This window comes from Oryctolagus cuniculus, chromosome 11 (genome assembly GCF_051225735.1).
Source record: "Oryctolagus cuniculus isolate XC-2025 breed Fujian yellow rabbit chromosome 11, ASM5122573v1, whole genome shotgun sequence".
NCBI lineage: Eukaryota > Metazoa > Chordata > Mammalia > Lagomorpha > Leporidae > Oryctolagus > Oryctolagus cuniculus.
In genome coordinates, this window is record NC_142877.1 from 40,729,023 (window position 1) to 40,756,761 (window position 27,739).

General features: G+C 39.9%; 1 protein-coding gene across 4 annotated transcripts in view; it reads left to right on the plus strand.

The window, feature by feature from the left end:
• Positions 1-27,739, plus strand: part of MACROD2 (mono-ADP ribosylhydrolase 2) — a 2,169,899-nt gene that overhangs the window by 1,874,661 nt on the left and 267,499 nt on the right. The gene's annotated exons all lie outside the window — the stretch shown is intronic.

Consider the following 27,739-nt stretch of genomic DNA (forward strand, 5'->3'; position numbering starts at 1 on the left):
GAGTTTTTTCTAAGAAGTCTTTGCCTATGCCAATGATTTGTAGAGTTTCTCCGATGTTCTCCTCTAGTAATTTGATGGTACCAGGATGTAGATTTAGATTTTTGATCCATTTTGAGTTTTTTAAAAAGAGTTATTTATTTATAAAATTTGTAAGTCAGAATTACAGGGAGAGAGAAGGAGAAAGAGTGGGCTTCCATCCAGTGGCTCACTCCCCAAATGGCCAAAACAGCAAGAAGGAGCCCAGGTCGAAGAAAGGTGCCATGAGCTCCATCTGGGTTTCCCATGTGCATAGAGGGATCCAATTACTTGAGCTGTCTTCCACTGCCCTCTGATCCAGGGAGCTGGATCAGAAGTGGAGCAACCAGGACTCCAACTGGCACCCATATGGGTTGTCTGTATGGTAGACAGCAGCTTAACATGTTGTTCCACAGCACTAGACTGATTGATTTAATTTTATATAAGGTGTGAGGTAGGGGTCTTGTTTCATACTCTACACATGGAGATGTAATTTTCCCAGCACCATTGTTGAAGACACTTTGCTTTCTGCAGGGATAATTTTAGCTCCTTTGCCAAAGATTAGTTGATTGTACATGCATAGATTGATTTCTAGAGTTTATATTCTGTTCTGTTGATCTACATGTATATTTTTGTGTCAGTAACAGGCTGTTTTGATTATAACTGCCCTGTAGTACATTTTGAAATCTGGTATTGTGATGTCTCTGACATTGTTTCTATTGTTCAAGATTGCTTTACCTATTCAGGGTCTCTTATGTTTCCATATGAATTTTAGCATCTTTTTTTCTAGATCTGAGAAGAGTGTCCTTGTATTTTGATTGGAACTCATTGAATCTATAAATTGCTTTTGGCAATATGGACATCTTGGTGATGTTAGCTTTTCCAATCCATGAATATAGAATATTTTTTCATCTTTTTGTGTCTTCTTCTCTTTCATTCTTTTGTGTTTTGTAATTTGCATCATAGAGGTCTTTCACTTCATTAGTTAAATTTATTCCAACATATTTAATTTTTTGTAGATCTTGTGAATGGGACTTATTTAAGAAGTTCTTTCTCTGCAATGGCATTGTTTGTGTATACAAAGACTATTGTTTTTTGTGTTAATTTAATATTTTATTTTTTATATCCTGAAACTTTACCAAACTCTTTTATGAGTTCCAGTAGTCTCTTTGTTTAGTTTTTTGGTTTCCCTGTATATAGAATCATATCATCTGAAGCTAGGAATAATTTGACTTCCTCCTGTCAAATTTGTATCCATTTGATTTCTTTTCCTTGCCTATGGCTCTGGCTAAAACTTCCAGGACTAAATTGAAAAGCAATAGTGAAAGTGGGTATCCTTGTCCGGTTTGGGATCGTAGTGGAAATGCTTCCAACTTTTCCCTATTCAGTAAGATGCGGGCTGTGGGTTTGTCATAAATTGCCTTGTTTGTGTTGAGGAATGTTCCTTCTATTTCCAATTTGCTTAAGATTTTCATCAAGAAAGGATGATGTGTTTTATCAAATGCTTTCTCTACATATATTGAGATAATCATTTGGTCTTTATTCTTCAATTTGTTAATGTGATGTTTCATATTTATTTATTTGCATATGCTGAAACATCCCTGGATACCAGGGATAAATTCACTTGGTTTGGGTGAGTTATCTTTTTAATATGTTGTTGGTTTCAATTAGCAATTATTTTGCTGAGAATTTCTGCATCTTTGTTCATCTGTGATATTGGTCTATAGTTCTTGTTAATTATACCTTTTTCTAATTTTGTGGTTAAGGTAATGGTGGCCTCATAGAAGGAGTTTGGGAGGATTCCCTCCCTTTCAATTGTTTTGAATAGCTTGAGAAGAATTGGAATTAGTTCTTCTTTAAAAGTCTGGTAGAATTAAGCAGTGAAGCCATCCAGTCCTGGGTTTTTCTTTGTTAGGAGGGTCTATATTACTGATTCAATCTCTATTTTGTTTTTCGGTTTGTTTAAATTTTCTATCCCTTATGACTCAATTTTGCTAGATTGTATATGTCCAGGAATATATCCATTTCTTTTAGATTTTCCCATTTGTTGTCATATAGCTGTCTATAGTAATTCCTGATGATTCTTTTGACTTCTTTGGTATGTGTTGTTGCATCTCCTGTTTCATCTCTGATTTTATTAATTTGGGTGTTCTCTTTCTTTCTCTCTCTCTCTTTCTATCTCTTTTGGTAAGGTGAGCCATTGGTGTATAAATTTTGTTTATTTTTCCCAAAATTCAAGCTCTTCATTTCACTGATGTATTTTTTTATTTTGCTTTTGTTTATTCCTTCTTTAATTTTAATTCTTTCTTTTCCCCTACTAGATTGGGGTTTGATTTGTTGTTGTTTTTCTAGGTCCTTCAGCTGTATTGATAGCCATTTATTTGATGCCTTTTCAATTTGTTAAGTAGGTACCAATTTCTATAAACTTCCCTCTTAATACTGCTTTGCTGTATACCATAAGTTCTGATATGTTGTATTGTAATCTTGATTTGTTTCTGGAAATTTTTAAATTTCCCTTTCAATTTTTTCTATGAACCACTATTTCTGGACATGTTGTTCAATTTCCATGTGTTTGCATATTTTCTATAGATTCTTGAGTCAAATAAAGATGCAATACGTAATGAGAGGACCCTGTTCAATTTTCCAGATCCAGAGATAATGGTGGTATCCAGATCATTGTAAAAAGAAAGATTGTTGACTACGTAGTGTTGATATAAGAGACTAACTATGAAAAAACAAAAGTTATATTCTGGTCTCTTTTCTTTTAGCAAAGTAAGTTATGAAAGTAGAAATTAAAACATGGCAGAGAAAAAAGTAAGAGTGAATTCATTTAGAAATTGGGAGTCAATGGAAAGTCTTTCCATGTAGAATACTATACACAGAGTCACAATAAGAAGATCACTAACAAATCTATACAATTGTAACCAACTATAAGAAAAACCTAACCTGTTAACAAAATATAGTAAAATGTATGAGAAGTCGATTAATTTTATTAATTTGCAAAAATTTATACAAACCAGTAAGAACAAAATACAATTGCTTAAAAATAGATCATTGATAGCCAAAAAGAGTTTTTAAATGTTCACAACACCAAGAAATGACAAATGTTTGAGGTAAAGGATATGCCAGTTGTCCTAATGGACAACTACACACTAAGGAGTGAACCAGCAGATCTAAGATAGGCCAGCAATGTGGTGTGGCAGGTAAAGTCACCATCTGCAATACTGGCATCCCATATGGACACCAATTCATGTTCTAGCTGCTCCATTTCCGATGTTTGATTTCATGTGTTATTCAATGCCTGGGAAAAGCAGTGGAAGATGGCTCCAGTGCTTGGACCTCTGCTATCCATGTTGAGAACCCAGAAGAAGCTCCTGGTTTGTGGCTTTGGCCTGGCCCATTCCCAATCCCTAAATTGTGTCCATTTAGGGGAGTGAATGAGTAGATGGAAGATCTCTCTCTCTCTCTCTCTCTCTCTTTCTCTCCAACTTTGACTTTCAAATAAATAAATCTTCAAAAAGATAAAATAAACAAATTTTGATGAGCTCATGGAATATCAAGTTTTTCCCACATTTATTCTTTCTAGATAATTGATTGTACCCCCATTTGAACTCAGAAGTTAAATTCCCCTGGAGAGTACTCCAAGAAGCAAAACTATTTTAAGAACACTGGGGATCACATATTTTTATATAAATTGGTGCCAAATTACTGTAGAAGATGAAAAAGCACAAAATAGTCATTGTTACTTTCTGTAGAATAAGAATGACAATCATACAGCAAACAGTTGATATAATAGGGCACCATTCAGGATAACAGACAAGATGACAGACTCTGGAAGAAACTCTTGGTTTTAGGATACTGCATCTTAATTGCATTTTTGTTAACACATCTTGACAATTGTATTGCTTCTTCTGTATCTCAGTTTTATAAACATATACAACAACAATGGACTGTCCAATTCTATCACATTCCCCTTTCTCTTTTCATGGACCATATTCCTGTAACTTTGTCTTAGCATTATGTTTGTTTTATTTAAATTGTTTTTCATTAACTGTATAGTTCCCTTAGGAGCATTGAATAACATATGAGATCAAACATAAACTAGCTAAAAAACCGTATCCTTGTCTTGACAACCCTCCTGTCTTCAGCTGGGGCAGAAAACCTGAGTAAACAGGCATTGCACTAGACCATGTCAGCAGCAAAGCAAGTCGTGGTCAGGTTACCAGGGAAAGGGATTGTTGTGTTTTGTTTTCCATACCAAGGCCATTTTTCCCTTTCCCCTAAAGATCAAATCTAGTGGTTCATTAGCTATTCTGGCTGATCTCAGCTGCGCTGTGCATGCTCTTGTCTTCCCAGCCTCACACTCCAGGGGTTTGATAGAACAAGGTTAATACTTGGAATCACGGTCAGGAGCAAATTGATTGCAAGTAGGGGATAGAAAGCTTGTCTGTCATCATCTCCTTATGGCCTCAAGTTAAACAGCTAGTTTGCATCAACTGAAGCTTTAAAATTCTTCTTCTTCTGTTTTAAGTGACATCTGGAACAGAAAACATTCTTTAAAACCAAACGCCACTAAGCCTGATTAGCTACGATAAGATAGACTGATAGGCATATCATTGAAAAGAACTAATCTCTGTGTCTGCTTCTCTTTAATATTAAATAAATTAATGCCTTCCTCTTTCCTACCCTTACACCAACAAGTCTGCTATTATTTAATTTAACAAGAACTTGATGAGCATCTCTTATATACTAGATAAGTACTAAGAAAAGATATCCTTGGTGCACTGTTCTGGAAGTTGCCCTTCATATACTTTAGAATGTGGATAGTGCCCTAGAGAGTTATGTAATTACAACCTTCCCAGCTATACATGGAACTCAGCTGGGCTGAAGAAGCTAAGTGGTCACCGTGATGAGTTATAAGACATCATTTGTGCCCTTTTAGAGCTCATAATTGGGAGAAAGGCCAGAGACTGGGGAAGAGATGCAGCCAGCCACAGCTTACCATATAACTCACAAATCTGGTTATGTTTGTATAACTGTAGCTCTCTGAATAACGGGGTCCAGGATCAGCAAAGAGGGTGCAGTGAGTTCTGCCTGGGGCAGATGGAGGATTGAAGAAAGACTTCAGAGAGAAGATAATGTTTGATATGGGCATTTCAGAATGAGTCATAGTTTGGAGGCGAGTGGAAGGGTTGGGCATGGTGGTTGGAAACAACAAGAATGCTGCAACTGCTCACAATTGTCTGGGGTGAATGTTAACTGAGAACAATGTAAACACTTTCTCTTGTAATTTGAAGGACACAAACCATGGCTTCTCTCTGAGTGAAAGACCATTCTTTTCCAAATTGTTTAATCTGTAGTCCCAATTTATTAAGATATGTGTGGCTTGTCTTGGGAGTCTGAGTAATCACTGGCATTGTATAGGGGAATACATTTGCATGACATTATAAGAATGTCAAGTTGTCTTTCAGAACGGAACCTAGATAAAAGGCTCACCAATGCCTGGGCTATCTCTGAGTGCTGACTGTGGGAACATCCACCAATGGCATTTGCTCTACTGTATGCACACATTTCAATCAGCCCAAAAGGCCTCCTGTCCACAAAAGGCCGGACAGTCCTTACCTCTCACTCATAATGCCACATTAGCATTTCTATTCTCGTGTGCTGTGGTCCTAGGAGGCTGGGAGATCTTCAGAGAGACATTTCTCAACCTGTAGACACAAAAGGGTACCCGGAGCTCTCTTAAGGGCACCATCTCAGTGGGAGGGATGTCTGTTAAGAGTCCATGTTGCACCCAAATACCTTCAGACACTGAAAAGGGTTTGGGAAACCAGACATGGACATAGATATTCATAGAAGGTGGTCCTAAAAAGAAATGTAAAAAAACAAAAACTGGTTTATGGACACCCTGCCTTATATGAGAAATTTTCCACACTGGTATTGACTGTGAGCAGCCATGTTTACACTGAAGGAATTTTTTCTTCTTAATCCCTGCAGCTGTACTTCTTGCTAAGATATAAGGCAGATGGACATGCGTTAAGGCTCAGGTCAATATAAAGCTTGTCTCTCACCATCTTAACTTCAAAAATTTTCTTATCCATGAAAGCCATGATATAATTATTTTCCTGTTGATCTACACATTTTTTGTTAGACTGCACCTTTAAAAAACTTTTTATATGACTTAGTAATAAATGATTCTTATTGTGCAATGAAATACAGAAGTTATTTAATCATAGAAGAAGAGTTTCATATTAGTTGCAAGAGGGGCTGTGAGATAAGACTCATTGGATTGACATGAGTGATACACCAAATGGAAAAGTCACCTCTCAGCATTCTCTAGACTCTTCACTCAGAAATGTGGATTAGGGTGAAAAGTATATGCGGTCACAACAGCAGAGTGCCAAGCGTTTGGCAAACACTCATTAACACTTAGATAAAATTACCAATTCCTCAACATTCTTTCCATGTCGGGTACAGCCAAACATAATTTATAAATAATTCCTGGTAAAAGACTGAGTGGATATGACTCCATCCTAAAGTAAGAGAACTTGACCTCTCACACAGCCTACAAAGTCCCTTCAAGGCGAGGTTTGCTTTTCCAGATCCATGTTTTTGAAATATCGAAGATTACTTATAGATGTATATACTTATTATCTGAGTCAGAGACGCATTTGACTGGAACTAACAGTTGCTTTGTGTATACAGCAGTGTATTTTCATACGTGCCGAATAATAAGGTAGGAGGCTGTTGTCCTTGACTCAGAAACTCAAAAATGTCCCCGAGGAGCCAGCGGTTTCTGTCATTTTTTCTAGCATTTTACTCTTTTGGGCTTCCATACTATGCTAATTGCCCCATAGACACACAGTACTGAGATATCCAGGTCTCCCCCAGCATCACAGACCAAAAGAAGGGATGAAAGATCATCACCTAAAGATCCACTCTTTTTATAAGCAAACCAAAAACTTTCCAAGAAGTACCCACATTAGAGTTCCTTCTACACTTCCTTAGCCAGAATTGTTACGTAGCCCATGTGTTGCTGTAAAGGAAATTAGAAGAGAAGGGAGTAGGATTGTCCTGGATAGACTAATCATCATCTATCAGCAAAAAATAGGGGTGCTGTTATCACAAAATACAGGGTTCTTGTGACATACAACAGTGGGTCTCAAACTTTTATTAGCATCAAAAATCACCTAAAGACTTTACTGTAGTAAAAGTTTCTGGGTCCCCTCCCAGAGTATATTTGGAGTAGGGGTCAAGAATTTCCACTTCTTTTTTTTTTACTTTTATTTAATATATAAATATAAATTTCCAAAGTACAGTTTATGGATTACAATGGCTTCCCCCCTCCCATAATTTCCCTCCCACTCGCACCCCTCCCATCTCCTGCTCCCTCTCCCTTCCATTCACATCAAGATTCATTTTCAATTATCTTTATATACAGAAGATCGATGTAGTATATATTAAGTAAAGATTTCATCAGTTTGCACCCACACAGAAACACAAAGTATAAAATACTGTTTCAGTCTAGTTATAGCATTACTTCACATTGGACAACACATTAAGGACAGATCCCAGATGAGAAGTAAGTACACAGTGACTCCTGTTGTTGACTTAACAATTTGACACTCGTGTTTATGGTGTCAGTAATCTCTCTAGGCTCTAGTCATGAGTTGCCAAGGCTATGGAAGAATTTCCACTTCTAACAGGTTCCCAAGTTGATGCTGATGCTGATGCTGATGCTCTGGGGATCACGCTTTGGAAATCCCTGTGCATAGTCGCAAACTTCTGTAGAGGATCAGATAGTAAATATTTTGTGCTTTTTAAGTTATACAGTCTATGTCAGAAATTATCGTGTAAAAACAGCTATTGACAATGTATGAATTAATATGCGTGGCCATGCTTCCGTATGACTTTATGTACAAAAGAGATGTGGTCTAGCTTTGGTGCAGAGGACAACAGGAACAAATATTGAGTGGTGTTACTGAGGAAGCATAGCAAAGCATTCTATGCTGTTATATTCATAGATTCAGTGAACTGTGAAAGAGCACAATAGGTTATTGAAGAGATCCACCCTGTTTTGGGCTTCCATTGTGAAGGTTCTAATGATGGGATGATTTGAGTGCTTGAGGAGTGAATTTTCTAGAGGTTCTTTCATTCATACTTCTATCTGGCAGTTGGGCTGGGATGACCATACAGACCTGCTCTGCTCTTGGGCTGAAACTGATACATACTATCTTTCCTTGTGACTGGGATTCTCTCATCATTTTGGCTGGGTTCTAAGATGGAGACTTCCAAGAAAGCCAGAGGAGTTTATGAATTTTATTGAACTAAGCTTGAAAGTCATGAGAAATATTTGCATCTCCTTCTACAGATAACAAATGAGTCTAAAGCCCATTCAAATATAAAGGAAGCATTAGACTTCATCTATTTTAGGGAATGACAGAATAACATTGTATTTGGTTGGGCATGTAGGTTGGGTAATATCTTTGTGGTCATCTTTGGAAAATACATCTGTTATCACAAGCAGACATACACTGGTGTCTATCATATCCCAGCTCTCCTCCCTGAGGGATCTTTAAGGTTTGAGAAGTCCTCATTGGTAGCCTCCTGCATCTTAGTTTCAGAGCATAAAAGGTGGGTCCAGCAGAACATGAAATGGGACCATTTCTGGGGATGACCACTAAGTTTGACCTGGACAGTACTACTGCCTTCTCATGTCCTAAATTCATATTAACACACTAAGATCTTATTGATTTCCTTTTTTTTTCAGGATCCTGCACAGCTCTGTGAGTTAGAATAAAAATAAATGAACAAAAGCTAAGTCCTCAATGGAAATCATCCATCATTCAACATCACTATTTAGCAAAGCCCTGATTTTTTAAAGTTATATGTTATTTGTTAGTTGAAAGGCAGAGTTGCACAAAGAGAGAGAGAGAAAGTGTGAGAGTGAGGGGGAGGGAGAAAGAGAGAGAGAGAGAGAGAGAGAGAGAGATTTTCCATCTTCTGGTTCATTCTCCAAATGGTTGGGCAAGAATGAAGCTAGGAGCCAGGAACTCCATCCTGAGCTCTTATGCGGGTGCCAGGGGCCCAAGTCCTTGGGCCATCTTCCACTGCTTTCCCAAGTGCATTAGCAGGTTACTAGACCAGAAATGGAGCAGCCAGATTTTGAACTTGTACTCATATAGGATGCCAGGTGGTGGCTTAACTCACTGAACCACAATTCTAGCCCCAAAGCCTTAATTTTCCTTTGAGTGTAAAAGTAATGCCAGGAGCTCCCAAGCCCAAGACACCACTGTCCTCTCAAAGAGCTTATGATCTTTCAGAAGTTGGACTTCTATATTTTTAAAAAGATAAATATCAATAGAGAGGTACAGATTGTATGCTAATAGAAACACATTTTGATGGCTTTAAATTGACACTGAGAGGGGCTGGTGCTGTGGCCTAGAAAGTTAAGCCTCCACCTGCATGTTGACATCATACATGGGCCTATTTGGGTAGCAGGGTCCAAGTATTTGGGCATCTTCACTAACTTTCCAGGCACGTAGTAGGAAGCTGAATAGGAAGTGGAGCATCAAGACTCAAACTAGCATTCCAGTATGGGATACCAGCATTGCAAGTGAGGGCTTAATCCACTGTGCACCAACACTGGTCCCAAGACTAAGTGTGCTGCACTTAAAAATTTATCATAGCAAGTGCTCAAACTGGGACTAGAACTCAGATCCCCTTGCCCTCAAAGTTGATGCTTTTTCCAAATTACAGCTTTATTTACAGAATAATATGTCTAAATTAAATTAGTCAATGAGAGTAAAACAACCAATTGAATAGTGTGCTTATGCCAAGGTTGTATCTCATTGAATTAATTTCGGCAGAAGGGAGAGTCTTGATTAGATTCTTAAACCATTTCAAGTGACAAAATGACAGGACATCTATAGGAAATCTTTATGAGACAAGAATGATCAAATTGTCAATCAGAGGTTAAACATACTGGATTAGCTGAAGAAAAGAGTTTGCTAAAGCCTAACTGTGGGTGGTAATTTAGTCAGGGACACTGCATGTGTTTGCTCAGCCTGTTCACTGTACAAAGGTGCACAGCTGGACATGCTGAGAGTGCAAGGTGCTTGGGACTCTATCACTTTGAGTATCTAGGTCTGAGACTGTCTGGAGAAAGATCTCAATGCTCACATGATATGTGTGTCCCTTATGAATGCTAGTCCAGTGATTTCCAGCTGCAAATACGTGTGATTATTTGCCAGAGGACTGCTTTCCCTATTCCAACCTATTTAGCTCCTGTGTGGGGTGGGGTAGGCAGGAAGAGACAAGTATTTGATACTCCCTCTCGGCGGAGCCAAGATGGCGGAATAGTGAGGGCGCGCACCGATAGTCCGGGAAAATTTAGTTTAATAAAAGGGGAGTTACGGTAGCCTCAGAAAAAAGAACCAGGAAAATATTGCAGACAAAACTCTTCTGGATCCAGTGGGTGTGAATCGGAGGACCTACTGGGAGAACAAGGTCGCCCACCGCGCGCGAAAGCCGAACCGCAGGACCGAGCCGCGGGACTGAGCCGCGGAAGCCGAGCAGCGGGACTGAGCTGCGCAAGCTGCAGGGTCTGCCCACAAGTGCTCGAAGGGGAGTGCAACAGCGGGGAGACTTGGGAAGTCCAGGGCTCCGAGTCCACACATCGGCGCTGGAAGGGGAGCAGACCTGAGTGGAGAGCGTGGGAGCCCACAGTTCGGGACATCAGCGGCAGACTCAACACACCAGCGCTGGAACGCGAGGTGAGCCGAACCTCAATAACCCGAGACACCGGCAGGCAAGCGGAGAGAGGAGACTAGAGGGAACGACCCCCGGGGCGGGGGGGACTTCACCAAGCTAACTGGAAGAGAGAGAGGGGGAAAAAAAAAAGGTGACTGGTATGGACACGGGTTTCTCTCTCTCCGCTCACCTCTCAAGGGCGAGCAAGACAAAGAGCAGGCGCCATCTTGGACATACGTCATAAGCAGAGCGACCTCAGGTCTGCACCGGCCCTGAGCCTAGCAGTAAAACCTGACTCTGGGTGGGGCGAATTAACAGGAGATTAGGACTTAGTAAATTTATGGTGCTACTGAACTGAGACTGTGAAAAAAGAGACGGTGGGGGAGAGAACTCACGGAATTCACGTGAGCACTCTCCAGAGACGCTACAATTCCGTAACTTTGGCAACCCAGTGGGAGACTGAAGGAGAATTTGAGCCCATTCTAAGGGCCGAACAGATTCCCTGTGTGGTCCTTGGGAAAGAGCTTCTGATCTCTGGCTCCTGTGGGTATATCATTCGCCTGCTAACTACCTCCAACTTTGTTCAGCTGTGCAGAATAACTTCCCTGTTGAATCAAAAAAAAAAAGAGAGAGAGAGAGAGAGAGAGAGAGAGAGGTTTACCACGCCTAACCTGGGAGTGTCACCTTAGGCACACCAAACAGAGCTCCCAGGCCACACCCATCTCAAGCCCTAAGGCTCCCTCAAAAACAGATAGTCCACTTAATCTAGAGTCGTAGTATAACAAGAAAAAGCACCACAGTGAAGAAACCAAATATCTCCAATATGACAAATAACAAACGCAAAAACCAAGGTAATAAAAACAAGGAAGTCACCATGAAGCCCTCAAATGAAAAAGACACCCCAATTCAAGATTATGAGGATGATGACATAGAAGAAATGCAAGAAGCAGATCTCAAAAAATTGATAAGAACATTAAGAAGTTCTCAAAAACAAATTCTTGAACTACAGAAATCCTTAATGGACAAGATAGAAAATCTCTCTCGTGAAAATGAAATATTAAGGAGGAATCAAAATGAAACGAAACAACTAGTACAACAGGAAACTGGGATAGTGACTGAAGTGAAGAATTCAATAGATCAAATGAAAAACACAATAGAGAGCCTTACAAACAGAATGGGAGAAGCAGAAGAGAGAATATCGGACTTAGAAGACAGAGAACAGGAAAGGATACAGTCAGACCAAAGAAAAGAAGAGGAAATTAGGAATCTAAAACATATTGTCGGGAATCTTCAGGATACTATTAAAAAACCCAACATTCGGGTTCTAGGAGTTCCTGAAGGCATGGAGAGGGAGAAAGGATTAGAAGGCCTTTTTAGTGAGATATTAGCAGAAAATTTCCCAGGTTTGGAGAAGGACAGAGAAATCCTAGTACAGGAAGCTCACAGAACCCCTAATAAACACGACCAAAAGAGACCCTCACCACGGCACGTTGTAATTAAACTCTCCACAGTGAAACATAAAGAAAAGATCCTAAAATGTGCAAGAGAGAAACGTCAGATTACTCTCAGAGGATCTCCAATCAGACTCACAGCTGACTTCTCATCAGAAACTCTACAAGCTAGGAGGGAATGGCAAGATATAGCCCAGGTACTAAGAGAGAACAACTGCCAGCCCAGAATATTATATCCTGCCAAGCTCTCATTTGTGAATGAAGGTGAAATAAAGACTTTTCATAACAAACAGAAATTGAAAGAATTTGTTGCCACTCGTCCAGCCCTGCAAAAGATGCTTAAAGATGTGTTACACACAGAAACAAAGATACTCCCTCTCTCCCATGAGAGGCACTCAACCAATGATCACTGAGGGTTGATTCCTTTATATCCCCAGTTCTTTGGCCACCAGTGGTGTGATTTCAAGGCATGTTTGTAACGCATCTCCTAGTGGGCTAACTACAATGCATTTCTTACACTATCTCAGAACCCTCCAACGAGATAGCACTCTAGTTACCCACAGCAGTTTGCCTCTCTACAATGCATCCCTGTTAACTTCCTTCTCTACCTCAATTTCCTTACTGCTTCCTTACTGCTGCGTCTTAGGATCACTTCCCAGATAAACTATTCACACTTAAAGCTGTGTCTCTGGAGCCTGTTTCTGGAGAAACTGAATTTAAGACACATTATGCCTGAGTCCCCAAAAGGCACAGTATTGTTTAGCTGCAGCTATGGGAATCTCATCAGCTCAATCAGTGAATAGAATAGGCAATGATATAGAATCAGTACAGGCTGCTGAACAAGGGATGGTGTGTTGTTGGAAGAAATTGATCTGAGTTCCCGTGTATTTTATCCTTTGCATGAAGGAGAGGGGTGGCTAGAAAGAGCCTGCAGCCTGGAGAATCAAATTTACCATGATTTTAATGCTTATCCAGGGGCAGATAAAGAGAGTTTGGATTTGAGAGGGAAGGAGGTTAAAGTGAACATAAAGAATATATCTAAAACTCAAGATGGAGAATTAGTGGGATTTTCTGTTGATAGAGTTGGTAATGGAAAAGTAAAGAGGAGGAGGAAGCAAAAATAGCCCTCCTGGAGCACAGGGAGTAAAGCAGTGCCCTTGGCCATTTTGATCTATGTCTAATTTGTAGCCTCTGCTTACACGGTAATATTTATTGGACTTGAGAATTTCCTAAAGCAACCTTATAGTTCATCAGAATGGGACTCATTTCTCCAAAAGAACAGGCCCTATGAAGCCTTTGGAGATACAGTCAGTATTTCATATGAGTTTATGGATTTTTTCTCCAGACTCCAATACACATAAAATTTCTTATCTCTCTTTTCCCTGCACGGAAATCCTCAAACATGTCTTTTCTCTTTGTGAGGAAAAATATAGGCTTTTCTTAACAATAGACCTTCTAATGAGTGATCAGAGCTACAGTTTTAATATGACAGAGCCAGGATCTGTTTAACAATGGGTGGCCCTCTCTCAGCATCACAGCTAGTGGCAGCCTCATTTACACTTCTTCAATGAAGATATGGAAATGTTCCCTGCCAGATAGTGGAAGTGAAGGCAGGCTTTCACCAGCTATCACTTAACACAGCTTTTCAAGCCACTTAACACCTTTCTAGTGTCTGGAAGCTAATAGAATTCTCTTTACACCCTACTTCTCTGATTGTCACAGCTGCCCAGAATTTATGTTTGTTTGTTTATTATGTGTCTATGATTACTTATTTATTTATTTCTTCTTCTTCTTCTCTCTATCTCTCTCTCTCTCTCTCTCTCTCTTTTTTTTTTTTTTTTTACTAAAAAGAAAATATAGCGGTCTTAAATGTTGATAACGGAGGGGAAATTTCACAGCTGGACTTCATAGTGCTTTTCAAAGACTAGAGCTCTGAGATCTAAAAAACTTTTCACCAGATAATTATCAGTGTCTTTTACTATTTTAATTTTGCTTTTCAGCTTACTTATAAAATACCCAGTGTGCAGGAAAGAGCATTCGATCTTGAAATGATGCGATTTTGTGCCATTTGAAAACTGCTACTGGACACTATATCATTATTTGAATAAGCCAGGTGAAGGAGAAACTCAACGATCTTAATTCTTCCATCGCAGATAAAAGGCTCTGAAAAGCATAGAAAGAGATATTTAGAAAATTTATGGAAGAAAACAAAGTATAATTTCTTAGGGTGACAGCTTTGAACTATTTCCTTTCCAGAAATGCGACAAAGATGTGCTTACACACTGGCCTCAAGCAAGTGACTGATCTCCAACTGGAAGAGATCACATCACATTCGATCTTTTCCTAAGGAGAGAATTTCCAGTATTCTGCCCACACGGATCTATGCACATATTTCCAGAAACTCTGTGATTAAATGGAAATGGTCTATCCACCATGATGAGGTTTCTTAATATAATCTCTTCTACTTGAGGATATTGCCAGTCAGACTGACTCCCTTCAATAACCACACTACAGATAAGAGTAGGGTTCTGGAAATCATAGATAAAGCAACCAGATAAGGTGCAACATTGTGTGGTGTCATGTCAGATGTCGGTGGCATCTACAAATTGACCTTTATAAGAAATTCAGATTAATAACATACTATTCCATTAATGATTCACTTTTTTTAAGATTTATTTTATTTATTTGAAAGACATAGTTACAGAGAAAGGTAGAGACAGAGAGAGAGGTCGTCCATCCACTGGTTCACTCCCCAGATGGCCTCAACTGCCGGAGCTGCGCCGATCTGAAGCCAGGAACCAGGAGCTTCTTCCGGGTCTCCCATGAGGGTGCAGGGGCCCAAGGACTTGGGCCATCTTCTACTGCTTTCCCAGCCCACAGCAGAGAGCTGGATCAGCCGGGACTAGAACCGGAGCCCATATGGGATGCCGATGCTTCAGGCCAGGATGTTATCCTGCTGCACCACAGCGCCAGCCCCCCACTTCAGTTTTAAAAGCAGTAGGAACAGCTACAAGAAGTTAGCTTGAGAATCTAAATGACCAAAGGATGGCCTTAAGTAGACAACAGTTTTGGTGACTAGAATAAAGACTATGTGAGTTTAGAGGAAAACTAATTTCTGAATTTATTATGGGTTATATTTTGTCACCTCTTTCACACTGGAACATACATACTTTCATGGTAGACTGTGTAAGATGAACATACATGGCTGTACTGTCCAGTACAGTCACCCTAACCATGTTTGTTCATTGACCAGTGGAAATGTTTGAAAGCAAACTGAGATGAGTTGTAAAATACACAGATTTCCAAAACTTAATTCAAAGAAAATACAAATTATCTCATTAATATTTTATATTGATGATCGGTTGACATGACAATGTTTAGATACATTAAGTAAAATATAAAATGAATTCCACATGTTTCTTTTTACTTTTTTTTTTTTTTTTTTTGACAGGCAGAGTTAGACAGTGAGAGAGAGAGACAGAGAGAAAGATCTTCCTTTCCTTTCCGTTGGTTCACCCCCAAAATGGCTGCTACGGCTAGCGTGCTGCACAGATCTGAAGCCAGGAGCCAGGTGCTTCCCCCGGTCTCCCATGCGGGTGCAGGGCCCAAGCACTTGGGCCATCCTCCACTGCCTTCCCAGGCCACAGCAGAAAGCTGGACTGGAAGAGCAGCAACCAGGACAGTATCCGGCGCCCCAACCAGGACTAGAACCCCGGGGTGCCGGCGCCGCAGGCGGAGGATTAGCCTAGTGAGCTGTGGCGCCTGCCGTCTTTTTACTTTTAAATCAGCTGTTAGTAAATTGAAATTACATATGTTACTAACATAATTCTATTGGAAAAACATTTCTATTATTATTGGAAAAAGGAACCTATGTGCAAGAACTGATTTTCCCCTCTTTCACTATTTCATAAATTGAAGAAACCGAGTATCTTACTTGTGATTCATGTCATCTCTTTTAGTTCAACAAACATCATCACATCTGTGAATCTGATGTAAAAGTGATGCAAATAAACTCATCTAATTAATGAGGTCTACTACTTACAAATACTATTTCATAAACTAACATTCACATATGCCTGAGTTGTACATATATATATATATAATGTTAAGGATATATTGATTTTCTTATAAACTGAAAAACAAGCATTTTTCTTCTTAGTATTTTATTTACAAAGATATTTATTAAAATTGCTATTTATACCAATAATTTTTCATCAGTTTGTTTCAAAAATCCCAAAATCGTCATTTGATGCTCTTGTATTGTCAGTTTTTAATGATACATATTGAGAAATAAAGGATCTATCTCCTAAGAATGTTAATGCTAGTTTTTGAAAACATCTTTGCAACATCCTGGGAGTGTATAATAGAAATGTGTTTTTAATAAATTAAGAAGCTCTTATTTAAGTATCTCTACCATAAAGCATCAGCTTGGTTGAAAGCGTGAATTGGTGAGAACAGATTCATTGAATATTCAGTGACTTGGCACCAGAGTGGGGAGAGGAAAGAATAGATTTTGGAGATGCTCACATTGTTAACTCCGTCTGGAAGTAGCCACTTCCCCTAAGTTGAGAACTTTAAAAAATAAATTAATAATCCACAATCCTCAACTGTGGTGATCTAAAGACATACCTACAAAGCAGATATCCTCTTCTTAAGATAATATACCATAGTAAAGATGGATGAATTACTAAGCCCAAAATTACCACCTGATTACCAACATTACTCTGATCCAGATTAATCTACATTGTTTATATAGTTGATATATTTTATGAAATACAATGATGATATTTTTTAAAAAAATAAATCATCATTTTTTTATCCTTCCAACTTCCAGGGCTTAACATCCTAGAGGAAACTTCCAGTGCGCTTGGAATAAAATTTTACCATAACTCACAGCATCCCTCATGATGTAACCTCTGTTGCCTTCTCCATCTTTGCTCTGTTATCACTCCTCTCTTTCAGGCTAAATTCTCCAGCTGGCTGAAGCCTTGGAGTCTCTGCCTCTGTCATTCCCTCTGCCTGAAACCCTTTTTTAAGGCTTAGGAATATGGAAAATAGGAGACATATGAGCCCTCTGGACGCCTCTGAGTTATGTTCCAGGCCACCTTATCTTAAGTAGCTCCTGTATACTCCTGATGGTGACCATATATCTTATTTACCTACTTAATTTTCTTTATAGTGTTTAAAAAATCCAAACCATCTTTATTTTAAATTTATTTAGTTTATTGCCTATATCTTCTCACCAGAATTGAGAATACATGCCTTCTTTCTTTTGTTTGATGAGTTCCAAAACACATCAAAGGTCCTCAGTTATGGAATTCTGGCTTGCTGACCAGCTTGGTGAATGAGTGGAACATCACACATTTCGATAGGTGCCAAGGCAGGAGTAACTCAGACTTCCAGAGGAGGAAAAAGGTCACACCTGTTACAGATTAGGTGATTAGGAAAGTTCTCTGAAGGATACAGCACGGTGGCTGGCACCTGGCGATAAGCAGAAGTTGGAGAGGCAATCAACAAAAGGTTTACCTTCAAGGCAAAAGAGCAAGGGTCTGGTGGCTAGGAAGAGACTGTCATGCCTGGAGAATTGCAAGAAGTTCAACTGACCTGCAGAAAGAAGGGAAGGTTCTGCAAAATGGGGCATGCCTTGAATGTCAACTTGCTGACCCCATGTTAATGCTCAAGATCCTCTTGAGATTGCAAACTGAAAGAAACCGGGGGCTATCTCCCACCTTATGAATCGTCTTTCACATATAACACAACGTCTTCTACGAGGTAGGCTCCCAGCAAATGTCTGTTGAGGCCATTATCTGAACTGATATTTGGGGCTGTCTAGATTATACTGAGACATCACACAAAATGTAAGAATAACTCACGCTCCATTGATTTCCCATAATAGTTACTCTGAATTAGTATGAAGGATGGACATGCACAATAAATTGACATGCTCCAAAGCCTTTCACTGTGGAAAAATACCACCTTAACAATAAAGAAGGCCCAGGAGAGACCTTTCAGGGATGTGGAAACCATTTTTTCCCAAAGTTGAAACAAAAAAGGAAGTCAAAGTCTTGGCATAGTGGACTTTTTTTTTTTTTTTTTAAAGTCAAATTCACCCAGAGAGTCTGCATCTTTGTGGGAATGAATCATCGATTCTGAAATGTCTATTATAATTTCCCAGATATTAGTCATCATTAGAAATGATTTTAACAAGATATTCAATGATGTCTGTTTGAATGGCTTTTCAAGTAGAAACCAAGACTTGGTGATCAGAATTCTTGTATTGAGCTAGGTAAATTTTTTGCTTTGCTTTTCAGTTTTTGAAGGACAAATGGTCCCTTAATTGTACATCATTTCATAAATTACCACCCAAAGTCACATTATTTACAGCAGACTGAAACAAACAGCCTTAGAATTTCTTTCTGACTGTTACAGTAGAGAAATGTGAATAAAATGGAGAAATTATGTAGTGTTAATAATGGTGTTCGATACACCCATTTGGAATGCAAATAGGCTTAGATTCTCTAGAAATATCTGAAAACATTCTTTTAGGTGGTTGGTTCTTTTTCTTTATGGTAGAAGGCTATATTTTTTACTATACTGTTTCTCATGTTTTATTTCAGTGTGGAACATAGTCCCTTAATCATTAGCATGCATCCACAAACTAAAGCTCATTTATAGAAACTCAACTTGAATCGTAACTCAACAACACAAAGCCATCGGACATGTCTAGAACATCTGTGTAACCACTGCTTCATCTGGCAACATGATCACTTACAAAACTCACCACTTTTTAATCTCACTGGTTTAAAATGCTGAATGTTCATATAAAAGCTAAAAGAAGGCAGTCCTGCAGAGTCCTGATAAGTCTGAGATTTTCCATGAATAACCCTTGACATAGCGAGGTTGAGACAGAAGGAAGATTTGTTCTTTGTGAGATGCCACCAGAATAAAATTAAATAAATTATCAAACCTTGAATATTAAAACACTCTGAGCTTCAGGTGTGTTTTAATAATGTTAGTGTGATATGTGTGCAGATAAGGCACTAAATGGCACACATATTTCTCAATCCTATAAAACAAGTTTTTGTCTCCTCTATTCATATTTTTGGCAATATATTTTAAACTAATATCACCAAGTGGATGTGAAGGAATTTTTCTCAAGATAAAAAAACAGCAATTAGAAAAGAGATAAGTGTCTCTGCCCTGATACACTGATATTTAACCAAATAAAATGAATAAAATGAGGACAGGGATGGGAAAAGGAAAAGAAAAAGAGGACAAAGAAAGAAAAGAGGAGCTACAAAGGAGTAAGATAACATTACTATAGGAGACGTGGCCCATGCCCTGTTCATATTCCTTGGGCCTTCACATTTTTCTCTGTTCCAGACAATTTCCAGCTACCAGCCTTTGCAGCTCTTAGTCTGAGAGCTTTTTTTCCATTACGGTGGTAATATCCACCAGCAGAAGGCTACTCTGCCCTCAGTGGGCTACCAGTGCCACGAATCTATACCTCCTTGGAACCTTGTCCTCAAGCAATGATTCTTCAGTCTGTAAATACCCCCAGCTCCTCTCTTGGGTGCCATAACTCTAAGGCATCTATTATTTTAAGATTTATTTCTTCATTTGAAAGTCAGAGTTGGAGCAAGAGAGAGAGGGAAAGAGAGAGAAATTGACTTTCTACCAGCTGGGTCATTCCCCATATGGTTGTAATGGCTGTGGGTGGATCAGGCTGAAGCCAGGAGCCTGAAACTCCAACTGGTTCTCTTACTTGGGTAGCAAGGGCTCGAGTACTTGAGTCATCTTCCACTGCTTTCCCAGGCATGTTAGCAGGATGCTGGATCAGAAGTAGAGCAACAGGGACTCTTACTAGTGCTCTTAGGGGAAGCCTGCATTGCAGGCTTAGTACAAGGTGCCACAACACCGGCCCCTGAGGCATCTAGTCTCAGGTGGAGGATTAGCCTAATGAGCCGCAGCGCTGGCCTTGTAAGAGTTTGTCTTTGGTTTTCATTCATTAGAATTATAGCAACATCTATTTTTTTAAGACTTATACCAATTTTTGATGACATTGTATTTACCAGGGTCCCTCTGCTGTGCTCAATGGCCTTCACAGGTGTGTCATAAATATGTCTGAGTATAGACTCACTGCTTTTTAGCACAGTGCTGGGTACACATGCCTAGTAAATGTTTATCAGATGAAGTGTGATGATTATGCCCTTGGCAGTGGAAGGGTCTTTATCCAACTTTTAATCACATCGAGAGTAATGGCAGAATACGTGCTGCTTGAAGTCATCTGGTTGAAATCCACCTGCTTACACAGGTATTTTAGAGGAAAGAGGGGCACTTTATCTGCCTTAGCATCTGGGAATAATTCATCACAGAAGCTAAGTTGCAATATCAATCACTCGGGATACCGCACTCCTTTTTAAATGAGAAGGATTTGGTTTCAACTATTGGACATGGAAGCTGAATGTGCAGTGACTCAATTCTTAAAAATATGTGAATATGAGAGAGGGAAGATTTTATCACTCAGAGTGCAGCAACATGAGAGCTTGCCCGAGTTCTGTAAAGTGCATATAATTTATTTTATGGACACTTTTCAAAAACACCTTAAAGCTTAAAGGATAAAGAAATCCGTGGGTTTTCATTTGGCTATTTGCCCCAAGTCTCAAACTTTGTGACATATTTCAACAGAGTTTTTTTTTTTCTTAATGGCAAAACAATAGTTATTTTTTAAAGTCTGAAATGAAATGGAACGGCATACCTATGTGCAACAGCTGGTGTTCATATGATTTTGTTAAATCTCTACTTTTATCTCAGTCTCAGTGTTGCCTGAGTACATGAGAAATTAGGAAAATCAGTTTTTAAAAAAACGAATCAAAACAAATGACCAAAACCACTCTACCTAAGTGATGTGTTCATCATCACAGTAAAATGAAATATTATGAAACTGTACATATAATTTAAACCTTCACAAAATTTTTACTATGATGTCTGGATAATTGAGGCAATGCTTTCCTGGAAAAAATTGCCTAAATTATCATTTTCATGTTAAAGTTATGTGAATCTGACTTTCAACTTTCAGTCAAGTTCTGCAACTTTTCTTCCTTTCTTTAGTCAGCTTATTGTCCCTCACGAGAAGGATAAGATTCTACAATAAGACAAGGCTTGTTTTTTTCCACTAGGTTGGTGGTTAAAGTTCAAAACTTTTAAATCTGAAGATGATGTAAATAATTACTTAATTGAAATGAACACTGAGGAATTATTCATATTTTAAACTAATATGACTTAATCATTAAGAAAGCTGTTCCTTTTTATTCTTTTTATTAAGATTTATTTATTTTAAAGTCATACTTACATCAACAGAAGGAGGGAGAGAGAGAGAGAGAAATTTTCCATCTTCTGATTCACACCCTAAATGGCCACAACAGTCAGATCTGGGCCAGGCCAAAGCCAGGAGCCAGAAACTCCATCCTGGTCCCCTTCATGATGGCAGGGTCCCAAATTCTTGGGGCACCATCTGCTGCCTTTCTATGTGCATTAGCAGGAAGCTGGATTGGAACACAGTAGCTGGGACTTGATCAAGCATACTGGTTTGGGATGCAGTGTTGCGAACAACAGCTTAACCAATGCTGCAAGCAACAGCTTAACCCTCTGCAACACAACATTCACCCACTATTTCTCTTTCTGTGTTTGTATGTATGTGTTATCTGTCTGTCTCTCTGTTTCAATTTGCCTGTTTCTGTCTCGCCATATGCATAAATATTACATTTTAATTCCATTTTTCATTAACTTTTTGAACTCCCTTTGTATATCAGGGGTGTTCAAAAAATTAGAGAAATGCATTTTATGAAAACAAGCATGAATTTCAAAATTTCCTTCTCCAATTTTTTTTTTCAATTTAAGAGGCAGAACAGAGACAGAAGACAGAGAAAGAGACAGAGACAGACAGAGTCCTCATCCTCTGATTAACTCCTCTGATGTCCATAATGTTGGAGTTGAGCCAGTGCAGGGTAAAGACAGAATCCAGGAACACAATCCAAGTCTCCTACAGAGGTAGCGAGAACTTACCTCTTAAGCCTCAAGGGTGCACCTTAGCATAAAGTCATTGTTGGAAACAACTCAAACCTAGTTACTTCAGTCTGGCAATTCAACAGCTAGGATAAATCTATTAATTCCATTCGTATCAACTATATATATATATATATATATATATATATAAACATATATACTAGTGGTTTTATTTAGCCAGTAAAACTCTGCTCATTAGACCTAATGGAAATGATTGTTGGAAGAGCTCATGATAGAAAAATCAATTATTGATATATAGTAAATTACCTGGTAGATAATTCAGTAATTGTTCCAATTAGCAGATAATGTTTCTTATAAGTGATCTGTGGTCAAAAGCTGGCCTGAACAACTTTTATATGCTAGGTCAGAACCACTGGACTCCAAGATTGCACTGGAAAGAAACTTCCCCATGAATGCTTTAAACCAGCCTGTTGCAACAGAATTCTTCTGGAAAACATGAAACAGTCACCCATCCACAAAGGACATTGACTTGAAACTCTCATTGATTTCTTTTTTTATTTTTTATTTATTTATTTTATTTTTTGACAGGCAGAGTGGACAGTGAGAGAGAGACAGAGAGAAAGGTCTTCCTTTTGCCATTGGTTCACCCTCCAATGGCCGCCGCGGCTGGCGCGCTGCGGCCAGCACACCGCACTGATCCGATGGCAGGAGCCAGGTACTTCTCCTGGTCTCCCATGGGGTGCAGGGCCCAAGCACTCCTGGCCACAGCAGAGAGCTGGCCTGGAAGAGGGGCAACAAGGACAAAATCCGGCGCCCCAACCGGGACTAGAACCGGGTGTGCTGGCGCCGCAAGGCGGAGGATTAGCCTAGTGAGCCGCGGCACCGGCCCAACTCTCATTGATTTCTAATTCTAACAATAAATTTTGGATCCTTGTTATCTGTAAGTTATGGTAATACACAGTTGCAATCACTAAGCTAAGCTTCCTGCGTACAAACAGACTCATAATCATAGACCCTTGAGCTTGTCATGAAGACTCTCATAACTCCAGCACCTTCTTTGTTTTGCTCATTGTTCGCCTGGCAGTACGTGATCTGCTGTCCCATCAGTTCAACTCCAGCCACGCAGACATCTGGAACCCCAGTCTCCCCTAGGTATCGGGATAGTAAATCCAGATGTAAAGAAAGGATGTGACAGAATCCCTATTCGCTGTATATGAGAGGTCTTCAAAAAGTTCATGGAAATGCATACTAGGCAAAAAGCATACATGAATTCTGAAAATTTTTTCACCATTGTAAACTTACCTTTTAGTCCCATTTTCCATGAAATTCTGACATTATTTCATATGTATGGCCTTGCTGGAGAGAGGATGTTGACCAGTACAAAGACCAAGAAAACTTTGTGAAATAGATAGAAGCTCATAAAGTCTGATAGTGATAAACTGATAAGCAGTGATGGTGAGAACTTTGTAAGGCTTAAAGGAGGTGTCTTGTTTCCTACCAGTGGGTATTCAATATCCGCTTGTCCACTCACAGAGAAACATGCTCATTACCTTATCCTAGGGAGTTCACTGAGAACAGAGGCCAAGTCTCTGCATTTCCCAAAATTCTTCTCACAGGTTGTGGGCTCAATTAGCATTTCTTATTATAGAACTTTTATTGATTGGTTTTTGATCTGGTTATCCATCCGCATGCTAAAGCCACAAAGTCAGCTGCAGAGGGAGTGCTTCAAGTATTCAATCCTCTTTTAATCAAAGCAAAGACAGGCTTCTAATAAAATTTTTTTTTCTTCAAACCAATTTATAAAGCTCATTACTCAGCGGTAAGAATGAAAGAGATAAGCTGTGTTTATTTGGAATAGCCTTTTCTCCCTCTGATAGAATGTTCTTGTTAGGTGCATTAAAAAAATATATTAGAATCTTTCTCACAATTGATCAGCCTCCCTGTATGTGCCTACTGAGAAGTTATTTCTTTAGAGCAGATTCTGCTGTAGCCGGTTGTGCTGTGAAAAGTGGTGCTAGCTCCTGAGACCTGTTGTTCGAGTTCAAGTGCTATCTATTGGGTTCACACTGCAGGATACCCAGACTAAGATTCAGGTCTCCTTTCTGACACCCCATTTCTCACCAGGGCTCGCACCTCATCAGATAATCCCTTCTCTCCCTAATGGCTCTGAAACCTACAGTCTTCTTTGCATCCCCAGTGCCACCATCACCATCTCTTGGACCACTGTGCCCCTCCTAACTAATGTCCAGGCCTGATCTTTGCCCCCACCATCCCTTCCATCCTGCCCTGTAAAGTCCCAGTGAGGTTTAAGATTTGAAATTGGCCTAAAGTTCCTTGTTGGTGTCAGAAAAAGTTTAGGAGCAGCCTCGGGTGCCCAGGCATGGCCCAGCCCCCACTCTCTAGCCTCCCTGTAGTTTATGCTTCACGTAGTGAATCACTGTAGAAACACACGTCCTTTCCCGCAGAGCTCTGCTTTCTTCTTTCTCAAGGGTTTTTATTTCAGAGTCTTGTCTTTTGGTCCTTCATTCCCTGGCAAAGCCCCGCTCCTTCCTCAAGAATCAGATCGCATGATTTGTGCCATCCTCTGGTGGCTTTCCTTGGTACCTAGAGATTTCAGTACCTTAGTGATATGCTCCTGGAGCCACGTGGATGGAAACAGTCTCCCACAGTCCTGATTATGCGCTAATGAAAGAAACGCACATCCTGTCTGTTTCTCCCACTGTGAAGTCAGAAGCTGTGACTTGTTTCAACTATGCATTCCCAGCAGCTAGTGCTCTGAGCCAATTCAGCAAGCTTTCACAGGGCAAGTGAAGTCAAAGATCACACAATAGTAATTGGAGAAGCAATGATTCCAACAGCAGCTCTTTGGTACCATCTGACCCAACAACACCCCTCCTGGGCATATGCCCAAAGGAGGTGAAATCACCACTTCATAGAGATATCTGCACTCTCACATTCTCTGCAATATTATTCCCAATGGCCAACATATGGAAGCAAACTAATTGTCAGGAGATAAACAGATGAATAAGGAAAATGCAGTGTACACACACACACATGCACACGCACACACACACACTGCAATATTATTTAGGCTTTGAAAAGGAAATCTCGCCATTTACAACAATGTGGATGATGAAAGTTGAGAACATTATGATACATGAAATAAGCCAAGCACAGACAGAAACATATTGCAGGTTCTCATTTGGATGTGGAATCTAGAATGAGAGAAGGAGAGAGAGAGAGAGAGAGAGAGAGAGAGAGAGAGAGAGAGAGAGAGAGAGAGATGGAGATTTATATAGATATAGAGAATAAAATTATGGTTACCAGGGGTAGAGGTGGGGAATGAGATGTAGGTCAAAGGTTACCAGAAATGTAGAAAGAAGAAGCCTGGAGCTCTGAAGCACAACATAAAGTCTATAATTAATAGAATTGTACTGTATTTGGGATTGAGCTAAATTAGTAGAGTTTATCTGCTTTTGCAGTTTAAAAAGTAACTATGTGAGATGAAAGGTGAAGTTGCTTCACTATCTGCCCTTTGACTCTGTGTGCATCCCATAACATCATGTTGTAAATCTCAACTGTAAATAATATGATTTACTTTTAAAAAGAAATAGCTCTTTGGACCTCAAGTGTATTATGATGCCCATACCTTGGTGAATGTCTTAGGAGGCTGAAACCTAAATGGCTAAAGTTAAAAGTATATCCACCAGCCATTCTTTCACCCTATTTCCTGTTTTTAGTACAGAGGTTTAAATGTTACGTGAAGATGCTCTTTGACTGTAATTAAAACCTCACTGGATGGCCGGCGCCGCGGCTCACTAGGCTAATCCTCCGCCTTGCGGTGCCAGCACACCGGGTTCTAGTCCTGGTTGGGGCGCCCGATTCTGTCCTGGTTGCTCCTCTTCCAGGCCAGCTCTCTGCTGTGGCCAGGGAGTGCAGTGGAGGATGGCCCAAGTGCTTGGGCCCTGCACCCCATGGGAGACCAGGAGAGGCACCTGGCTCCTGGCTTTGGATCAGCGCAGAGCACCGGCCGCAGCGACCACTGGGGGGGGGGTGAACTAACGGCAAAGGAAGACCTTTCTCTCTGTCTCTCTCTCTCACTGTCCACTCTGCCTGTCAAAAAAAGAAAAAAAAAATGCTTGTCATCAAGTGCATCAGCCAACATGAAACCTTTATTACATTTCAAATATTTTCTCTTTTGTTTGCCTTTTTATTCTGTTAGCGATGTCTTACTAAGCATGGGTTCTTTTTTTTTTTTAATTGTCTTTTTTTATTTTTTATTTTTTTTTTTGACAGGCAGAGTGGACAGTGAGAGAGACAGAAAGGTCTTCCTTTTTGCCGTTGGTTCACCCTCCAATGGCCGGCGCGCGCTGCGGCCGGCGCACCGCGCTGATCTGATGGCAGGAGCTTCTCCTGGTCTCCCATGGGGTGCAGGGCCCAAGCACTTGGGCCATCCTCCACTGCACTCCCTGGCCACAGTAGAGAGCTGGCCTGGAAGAGGGGCAACCGGGACAGAATCCGGTGCCTCGACCAGGACTAGAACCCGGTGTGCCAGCGCGCAAAGGCGGAGGATTAGCCTAGTGAGCTGCGGCGCCGGCCTTGGGTTCTTTTTTTTTAACTTTTATTTAATGAATATAAATTTCCAAAGTACAGCTTATGGATTACAATGGCTTCCCCCCCATAACGTCCCTCCCACCCGCAACCCTCCCCTTTCCCGCTCCCTCTCCCCTTCCATTCACATCAAGATTCATTTTCATTTCTCTTATATACAGATGATCAGTTTAGTATACATTAAGTAAAGATTTCAACAGTTTGCACCCACATAGAAACACAAAGTGAAAAATACTGTTTGAGTACTAATTATAGCATTAAATCACAATGTACAGCACATTAAGGACGGAGATCCTACATGAGGAGTAAGTGCACAGTGACTCCTGTTGTTGACTTAACAATTTGACACTCTTGTTTATGGCATCAGTAATCACTTTAGGCTCTTGTCATGAGTTGCCAAGGCTATGGAAGCCTTTTGAGTTCGCCGACTCTTATCATATTTAGACAAGGTCATAGTCGAAGTGGAAGTTCTCTCCTCCCTTCAGAGAAAGGTACCTCCTTCTTTGATGACCTGTTCTTTCCACTGGGATCTCACTCGCGGAGATCTTTCATTTAGGTCTTTTTTGCCAGAGTGTCTTGGCTTTCCATGCCTGAAATACTCTCATGGGCTTTTCAGCCATATATCCGTATGCCTTAAGGGCTGATTCTGAGGCCAGAGTGCTGTTTAGGACATCCGTCATTCTATGAGTCTTGCTGTGTGTTCCGCTTCCCATGTTGGATCATTCTCTCCCTTTTTTGTTCTATCGGTTAGTATTTTTAGACACTAGTCTTGTTTATGTGATCCCTTTGATTCTTAGTCCTATCATTATGATCAATTGTGAACTGAAATTGATCCCTTGGACTAGTGAGATGGCATTGGTACATGCCACCTTGATGGGATTGAA